The 9,262-nt window shown below is 35.4% G+C and overlaps 1 long non-coding RNA gene across 1 annotated transcript; it reads left to right on the plus strand.

Moving 5' to 3' along the window:
- Positions 1-3,776: 3,776 nt before the first annotated feature.
- LOC103100974 (uncharacterized) lies at positions 3,777-8,548 on the plus strand. Its single transcript, XR_463986.2, has 3 exons — positions 3,777-4,174; positions 7,284-7,331; positions 8,443-8,548. It is a non-coding gene; the product is annotated as an uncharacterized LOC103100974 (long non-coding RNA).
- The last annotated feature ends 714 nt before the right edge of the window (positions 8,549-9,262 follow it).

A 9,262-nucleotide genomic window follows, 5' to 3' on the forward strand; every position in this document is an offset into this window, starting at 1 on the left:
AAGTTTGCTTTTTGGTCACTCTCTCTGCCTTTGATTCTGTCTCACTCCTTTATAATTTATTATATTTCTTATCATTTTCACACCTACTAATTAATTTCTTAGGGTCACTTCAACTAATCAATCTCAACCATTTATTAAGCTTCTACCATGTAGCAGACATTCTGCTAGTTGCTGAGGCTACAAAGACAAAGGTGAAACAGCCTCTACCTTCAAGAAACATAAATTATAATGGGGTATATATATTCCCAGGTGTTGAAATATAGAAATAATATTGTGTTTCTGGGCATTTATCTGTGCAGGTACATATCTCTCGCATATCCCTTTCTGTTTACTACAATAAAGAAAAGAAAGATATCAACATCTATCTATCATCTATCTCTATCTGTCTAGCTCATCTATGTGTCATCTACTTATCTACACAAATGCACGCATGTACATATATCTTTTTATCTTTCTTCTTGTAAAACAAAGAGAATTGATGTTAAGAAAAATGGTTTCAGTACCTCTTAGCTTTATGAAATTAAGTCTCCTAAGCTGCCTGTGTCTCAGTTTTTTTCATATTTCAAAGAGAGAAATAATTATATTTGATCTGGTTACCTAACAATGTAACTGTAAGGATCAAATGAGATAATAAAAGCTAGTATTTTTTTTTTCAATTTAAGGTCTGCAAAGTCTTTTCAGCATCATTTCATCTGATCCTCATAATAACAGTGTGATGGGGATACTATAACCATTCCCATTTAGCCTATTAGGAAACTGAGTCCTAACTCAGGAGTCACACATCTAGGATTCAAACTCAGATCTTCCTAGCTATAAATCCAACACTATCAGCAATTACACTTAGTTTATGATATCCTCTGTGAAGATTTTGTAAAGTTTTACTACCACAGACATAAAATATTGTTGTGGTTGTTATTTTAACTTTAAATTATTTTATATGTTTTTCTTAATATTATTCAATCTTTAACTCATTTTGGAGTTTATCTGAAACATGAATCTTACATCTATCCTCACTCCCTTTATTTTTTTTTATTTTGTATAGGACTTTGACTCTTTTTTGTCTTATTTTAATTTTTTTATTTTTTTTTTAATTTTTGGTCATGGTTTTATTTTTTATTTTACTTTTTATACTTACTTATCTAAAGATACATGATACTTGACATTGGGCTTATACAAGCAAAAAACCCCAAAGTATAGAGAGCCTGTAATTTAACTGCTTATTAAGAATGAAGAGTTAAACTACAATAAATCTAAATAATGCAACTAAAAAAAAAGTTAGTGTCAATAAGCCCTACAATAATGTAGATCTCAACCTCTCTGCAACTTAGAAGACCATCTCAAGAGATGTTATATTGTGAAATGTTCATCATCATGTAGCCAGGATGATGATGAGCTTCTTGAACCATGCTATCTCCTTCCATTATATCACTAACCTTATAGTGGCACTGAGAGGTTTATTGATTTAACCAGGGTTCTACAGTCAATATAAGGGAAAGGCAGGGCAGGAACCCACATCCTCACTTGGAGGCTTGGAAAACAAATCTTTACCCACAATGATGTGTTATGCCTGAAAATATTGATTAAAGACATCTTTTGGGAGAACTATAGCCATGCAAAGGGGAAATAAGGGCAATATCAGTATGGTATGTGTATTAATCAGAAATTTCTTTTTAACAATATATTTTTCTAGGAAAAAATGGGATGGGGGGGGTCAAACCAGAAGAGATTGAGAAATTGAAAATGCATGAGAGAGAGGGCTAAGATGTGTGCATGTGGAAGAAGGTAGGAGAGTGAAAGAGGTGCGAATTAAGGGTACAGGTAGTATGATTATAGCAAAGAGAAAAGACTTCTTCTTTTGAGACTTTAGATTTAGGAGAGGATTTGAAAATCAAGGCAGGAAGCTAAGTGAGCTCCTTTAGTGTATTACTAGTTTTCTCTGTCAGGTAGGAAGTATTTTTGTAGGGGTTTCATTCATTCATTTATTCATTTATTTATTTATTTGTGGAAGCCTCTGCCTGTGAGCATGGCTAGAAGGCAATTGCTTTAGGCATCTATCTGCATTCTAATAGGCTTTTAATATTAGGAAGGGAGTCGCAGATAGGAGGAAGTGTTCTTGGTAAATACAGGTAGGCTTATTTCAAATTCTGAATAGCTGAATCTGAATCTCACTTTCAGATGCTGATAATATTTTGTGACTTTTTGCAGTTCTATACTACAGACCTACCCACTATAGGTGGTTGAAGGGTCTGAACCTTAGACAAGCCTCAGGTCATTATGTAGGCTAGAATTCTCATACACACATATACATTATATATAAAAAATACTATAATTTGTGTATTATACACATAGATGTATGCGTATGTCATATTTATACACATAGATACATGCATGTCAAATTCCAAACTATAAAAAGTTTATGTTCATACACAGTATCTGTACATATATACACTATTTTTAATGTTTACATGTACCATTTATGCATATACAAATAGATTTTTATTATGCTTAATATATTATTTTGTGTGTATAAATTCAAGGATATTTATAAATAATGTATATGTACACTATTATATTTAATTTGTATTGTTCTAAACCTGAGAAAGATAGTGTAGTTATTATGTTTCAACAAACATTAGTAGTTTTTTATTCAAAGTATTGTGAGAATAGAAGCAAATGCCCCAACTCTTACAGCAACAGCAGTCATTCCCTTTGGAACTGTTGATATTTTTACATTATTTCAGTGACTTTCAAGTCACTTAAAATATTTCCATTCATTTCTTTCATCAAACAAAACATCTAGGCAAAGAGAAGGATTGTGGGATCAGAGAATCAGAGCTGGAAGGGACTTTTGAAATCATCTGGTCGAACTTCTTTGTTTTTCAGGTAACTAGGAGAGACAGGACCTTCTAACTATGAATTCATGGGGTCTGAAAAAAAAAAAAACCTCCTATTTCAATTTCACAGGGAGGCAACTTCGTGTCTGAGCCATCACTGTATGTATAAGTGAAAGGCTAATTTTTTTAAAATTCAAAGTGACCATCAGCTTATGTGGAAGCTCTTCCTCAACATAAGAAAATGGCAAAGCTAGCAAGAAGTTTGAAAGATGTGTGACTATTATAGGATTCAGGATGGGGAATGGAGAATTGAAATATATTAATGTATTTAGGTTAATCTACGTAAATGTGTAATTAATCTGAACATTGGCTGGTAAGATGGATGCCTTTTCATTTGTGTATACAGGTGTGGCTTAATCCATGAAAGGACAGGACTCTGTACCTGCTAAGGTTCGGCTTCCATTACTAGCTCTCTCTCTATCTCTCTCTTTTCCATCTAACAGACAATCTGCTACTCTTTCTCAAAATGACGTACCATTACAGGATGCAAAACTCTTCTATAGACTCATAACAGAACATCTGGTTGCATATATGAAAGTGATATTTCTGTGGGTTCCCATTTCAGAGATCACCCATCTAAATCAGGTATACTTGGAAGAGACATAGATGCTGTCTCCTCCCCTGGGCATATGCCCAGTCCATAGATGGGGGTTGCATTGAGCCTTGGATTAATAATAGGAAATGGATTTACTACCTACTTATGATTTATTTTGTCTCGATATTTTATATATGGTTAATAAAGAGACTTGTGAGATTTGTGACATGATTAGGTCTCATAACCATGAAACCCTCTAATAGCTGGCAACATCATTAGTCTGATAGGTCTTTGAACATTTGAAGCTAATGATCTCTGCCTTTTCCTTTCCCTGTGTTCTTTCCACAATTTTTTGGTGCTCTCTTCAATCTTCAGGCACTTTGTGATTACAAACTCTTCTCCTATTCAAAATTAGTCTTGACATGAAGGGATCTGATAAAAATAATCTACAATAAGGTATAATTTACTGATATTGGTTTAATATATAATTATTCCCAAGAATATTTATATTTTAATCAACCTAAACACATTATTATCAGCAAAGAGGTGGCAAAAGTATTGGGGAGAGCAATAGGTCCTTCCCATCATTCCTGAGATCACACCATGTAAAGTGTTGCTGGATTCCTTCCATAGAAGGATGCTCTCACCATTGTTCTGGTCTAACTGCCACAAGGATGCCAGAGCTAATCTGTCAGACTCCCAGAGGACTGAAAACCCTTAAAGTGCTTTCTCAACTTCTTTGCAAGTAAGTGCTTCTTGAATGGCAGAATTCAGTGACAGGTCCCAGTCTTGTGCTGATGACGTTGTTGGTGTTCTGCAGGGTTTCCCTTGGGACAAAAGTCTGGTTTGTGACTTAAGACTTCATTGGTCCTGAACAATATGGCTATAGATTTCAGGCAGAAGCTGTCCTTTCTCTGTTTAATCGCCTCAGTTCTCTCCTGTGCTGTGCTAGTATAAACATGTTTGCTGGAGGCAGATGCTAGTTTTCTCTAAGGCTAAAGACAGGATGAGAAGTAGAATGATAGGGGAGAGGTGAAAAGATGTAGAACTGGGGTGAGTAGAACTGGGGAAAATCCACTGAGGTCGTTAATCAATGCCAATTGTGTGGGGGGCCAGTTTAATATTTTTCCACTCTATTATCTTTATTTTGTTACAAGATTCACATTCCGATGGGATGATTTTGAAGATTATGACAGATATTTTATCGGTGATGTAATCTTTTGCATTCTATGATCTCTGCATTATGCATTAATGTTAAATATTTTAACCTTTCATCTTAACCCTAACTTTAAATATTTAGAACCATTAAGAGGATTCTTAAGATCTTAAGAATAAAAGAAATGACAAAATCTGAGAACTGGAAAGAACCTCAGATGACATTTAACCCAACCTTTCTCAAAGCTCAGGATCCTCTTCTACAACATCTCTGACTAGTGATTCACTATTTGCTTGAATATTCCCAATGACAGTGAGCTCATTCTCATAGAAGGCATCCAGGGAAATGTTAGTAAATGTTGACAGAATCTGAATGCAGATTGAAGCAAATAGTTCTTTATTTCCTCCATGAATTTTTCTCTTGTGAAAACCATATGTCTTCACTTATAACATGATGAACATGGAATTATGGATTGTATAATAACACATATACAACTTCTATTTCCTGCCTTCTTGAGGGTGGAAGGTGGGAAGAGAGGGGAGAAGAAAAGAACACGTATCATAAAGTATCAGAAAATGATTATTAAAAATTTATCTATATATAATCTGGAAAAAATAAAAATAAAATAAAATCTTAAATAATGGGGGGAATCAATATTGAACAAGTGGCTTGGGTGGGATACATTCTTAAATTTGATCTGAATTATAAACATTATCTTAAGTACAGATAGATAATTAACAAAACAATGAACCCTGATATGTAGCTACCCTGGTGATTTTGGGGGTGCAACTGCTGATATTGAAAATTTCATAATGAGCGCTCACCCTTTGGAGCTACTCCAGGACATTTCTGAAAAGCAGCCGACTCCATATGAGACAGCTCATTGCTAGAAAGTTCTTTATTCTGTTGAGTAGCAAAAGTTCTGTGATCACCCCAATCTCAATCCTGCTTCCTGGTATTTTAATAGAAAAATCTTCTCCCTAACCTGTGAAAAGTCTCCAGATATGGAAGGATAATTCTCACTCCTGTCTGCACTTTCTCTTTCCAGGCTAAATATTCCCCACTTCCTTCTACCTAGGATAATAGGTTTGGAATTGGAAGGAACTTTAAAGGGCTGGAGTCTTAGTCCTTCTCATTTCACACATGAAGAAACTGAGGATAATGGAGGTTAAGTGACTTGTCCAGGGTTATACAATTAATGAATGCTCCAAGCAGCATCTGAGCACAGTTGTTCCTTACTCCGAGTCCATGGCCCTGCCCCCTCTGCCACCAAGCTTCTGGACACATGCCATCATCGTCTATGTTCACTGATGGCAGATCTGTTTCATTGTTGTCCTCAGAACTCCAGTGGGTGGCATAAGAGTAGGAACATAATAAATGCTTATTGAATTTTGAGCCACCTTTTAAAATGTAGTATCCAGGACTGACCCCATTTAATCTTTAGGCATATGATATATGTGTGGCAAGTTATGGGCAGAACTTACACTTGGTCTTACCCCATCTAGCTACTACTCCATTTCATAATACCTGAAGAGTCATCATTTGAGATTGATCTCTTTGGGTCTTGAAGCATCCATGTTTTGGGATGTTCCTTGAATTAGATTGTGTTGATTCCTTTGGTATTCATGAGGTCCCTATAGGAATGAATGTTCTTGGAGAGGTAATAAAATTAATTAACTCTTCTACATAAATTAATTAAAATTAAGATCCAGAAGCAATGGTACTAAAGACAAAGCTGGACCAAAGAAAGAAGCAGGAACAGAAGGGAGACTAGGAAAAGGAATCGTTTCAGCACCAATTTAGAGTTCAGAACCTCTAAATATACTGATTCCAGGGCATTCCCCACACACCATGATGGATTTAGTCACATGTACATAAAAAACAGAGACTATGAAAATTGGAAAGGATATGAACAGCTTCCTAATCCAGCTCAAACATGAGAGTAATGCCTGCCATAGTATCATTCTCATTATATTCATTCTCAATTCATAGGCTGTTTAGTTGGAAAAAACTGGACCTGGAGAGATCCAGAGTCCTCATTTTAGGGCGGGACAAACTCAATTTAGAAAGATGAAATAATTTGCCAAGGGTGATACAAGTATTAAGTAGCAGAACTGAGACTAGAAATCATGTTTCCCCAAATCTCAGGCCGGTACCCTTTCTAACACTCCAGGTCGACTTTCCTAGGTATCATGCCTAGGAATGTGGGTTAGTGAAAATAAGTATTTAGGGAGTGGTAGCTGTGTTGTCTTTACAACTGAAAAAGTGTCATCCTGAGTCCATGTTCTCTGTGCCTCAAGGGAACAGAGCTAAATTCATCTGAACACTGATCAATAACCCAGTGGTGCATTCAGAGGCCAAGACTGTGTGTGCTCATCAGTCCAATTCCTTGTCTGTGCCCAAATGAGAAGATTCAGGATGCCCCAAACAAGAACAACCAAAGGAAGAATTTCAGCCTAGTGAGCAGATATGAGCACTGAAAGTTTTCTTTATAATAGTTTCTAAAGATTTGAGTGTCATATGAAGGAAAAGGAAAAAATTTTTTCTAAGAACCTAAACTACCTCAAAATGAAACGCATTGTTTTATGCCATGCCCCAATGGAATGTACTCAAGCAGGGATCAGGCAACATCTTTCAGAGATGTTGTAGAACATGGTTAGGATGACCTCTAACAACTTTTTCAACTCCAATATTCTAGGACAATAGCATTCTGAAGGCCTCATGCAGAGCTGATACTCCACAGCTAGTAAGTGTTTTAAAGACATAAAGGCATTTTGTTGAATAAGAGTTTGGGTAGATTCATATTAATAATAATAAAAAAGCAACATTTACATAGTTTTTCAAAACACTTTACAATATTATTTCAATTTATCTTTTCAACAATCTACTACTATTTCCCCCATTTTATAGATAAGGAAATTGAGGCAAAGAGAAGTTAAGTGACTTGTTTAAGGTTTAGCTTGGTTAATATGTGTCTAGATAAATATCTGAGCCTGAATTTGAGCACAGGTCTTTTGGGTCTAGGTCCAACTCTCTAACTACTATGCTGTCTAAACTGCCTTTATATGGGAAAAAAATGAGTATATGGGACCTAGCCACTAATATCTTAATCTTCTTCTGTGAGTGCATCCAATTTTGAAAGGCAAAATGATGCTTATCTTAATGACAGCAAATCCATACAGCCTGCTGTCTCAAGTAGGAAACAGGACTATATATTTAAAATAAAAGGCAAAATCAAATATGTAACAACATCAGAAATTTAAGAATACCTCAAAGGGCCAAGCTATGTCAATTGATGCATTACATTCACATAAACTAGAGATAATGGGATGAAAATTTGTATTCATAAAGAAAAAAATATAATACTTACCCTTAATTTTGTTTACTTTTTATAGTCATGTCTGACTCTTTGACCCAATTGGTTGCCATTTCCTTCTCCAGTTCATTTCATAGTTGAGAAAACTGAGGCAAATAAGGTTAAGTGACTTGCTCAAGGTGATACAAGTAGAAGTATTTAAGACCAGATTTGAACACAGGTAGATGAAATCTTCCTGATCCAAGCTCAGCACTGAGATAACTGCCCAGCCCTTAATTTTTTTTTTTGTATTTAAAGTATATTTCTATAAACAGGAACAATAACAACAAAATAATTTTTTAAATGGTAAAACAGTTTTGAATCAGTTGATGCATTTTTGCCTGATCCTTCTAGTATTAAGCATGTCAGACACTGGGCCAATTACTAGGGGTTAAAAGTAAAACACAAAACCATACTTGCTTTCCACATTCTACTGAGCACAGAAATTATATGTAAGTAGAAAATTAAATTCAAAGTAAATACAAAGCACTTCTTTTTTTAGGGAATGATCATCAACAAATTGGAAAATCAAAACAGACTCCCTTAAGAAGAATGCACTGAAAAAAGCAAAATAATAATTAAAGTAATAAAAATGTGCAAAATCCTCAGATGTGCCAATAGATTTGTTTTCTTATTATCCTGGTTAGGTTAGCCATTAGTACAGAATGGAGCCAGTCCATAGCTTTCCATCTTGTGTAAATCTTCATTCTGGACGTCATCGTTATATATTGTGCTTTTTTTTTCTAAATTCTTTCACATAAAGGTAGCTTAGTGTAATGGAAATAGGATGAGTTGGGACACCTAGTTTCTGGTGTTGGCTCTGAAATTACCTTGTTTGTTTGATTTTTTTGTTGTTGTTGGCGAAGTCAAATAATCTTCCAGGTTATTAGTTTCCTTATTTATAAAAATAGAGGCACCAGATGTTCCCTTGGGTCTCTAGCAGCTGTACAGATCATTGAATCTCCTGTGATCCACACAGTGAGGTTGGGAGGGCAGAAAGCTGAGACTCAGAGAGGTCAATCCACTTGCCCAAGATCATTCAGTTAGATATTAAAAGACACCCAGGAATACATACATTTTTCAGTTTTCCTGATCCAAATTAATAAAATTATAATTCTCGACAGTCTAACAGCTCATCCCAAGGGCTCTTTTCCTAAACTTTCCAAGGTGAGCCTTGCATACCATTCCTTTTGTCCTCTGTCTAATAGCGACTTACCAGCTCCAAATAACAGGTAATTTTTCTACTCTCCCTTGCTTTGTCCTCAAAGCAGATACAGAAGAAAGGAGCTGGCTGAAATACAAGCAATCAATATGTGGGGTTA

The sequence above is a fragment of the Monodelphis domestica genome, chromosome 3, assembly GCF_027887165.1.
Source record: "Monodelphis domestica isolate mMonDom1 chromosome 3, mMonDom1.pri, whole genome shotgun sequence".
Lineage (NCBI taxonomy): Eukaryota > Metazoa > Chordata > Mammalia > Didelphimorphia > Didelphidae > Monodelphis > Monodelphis domestica.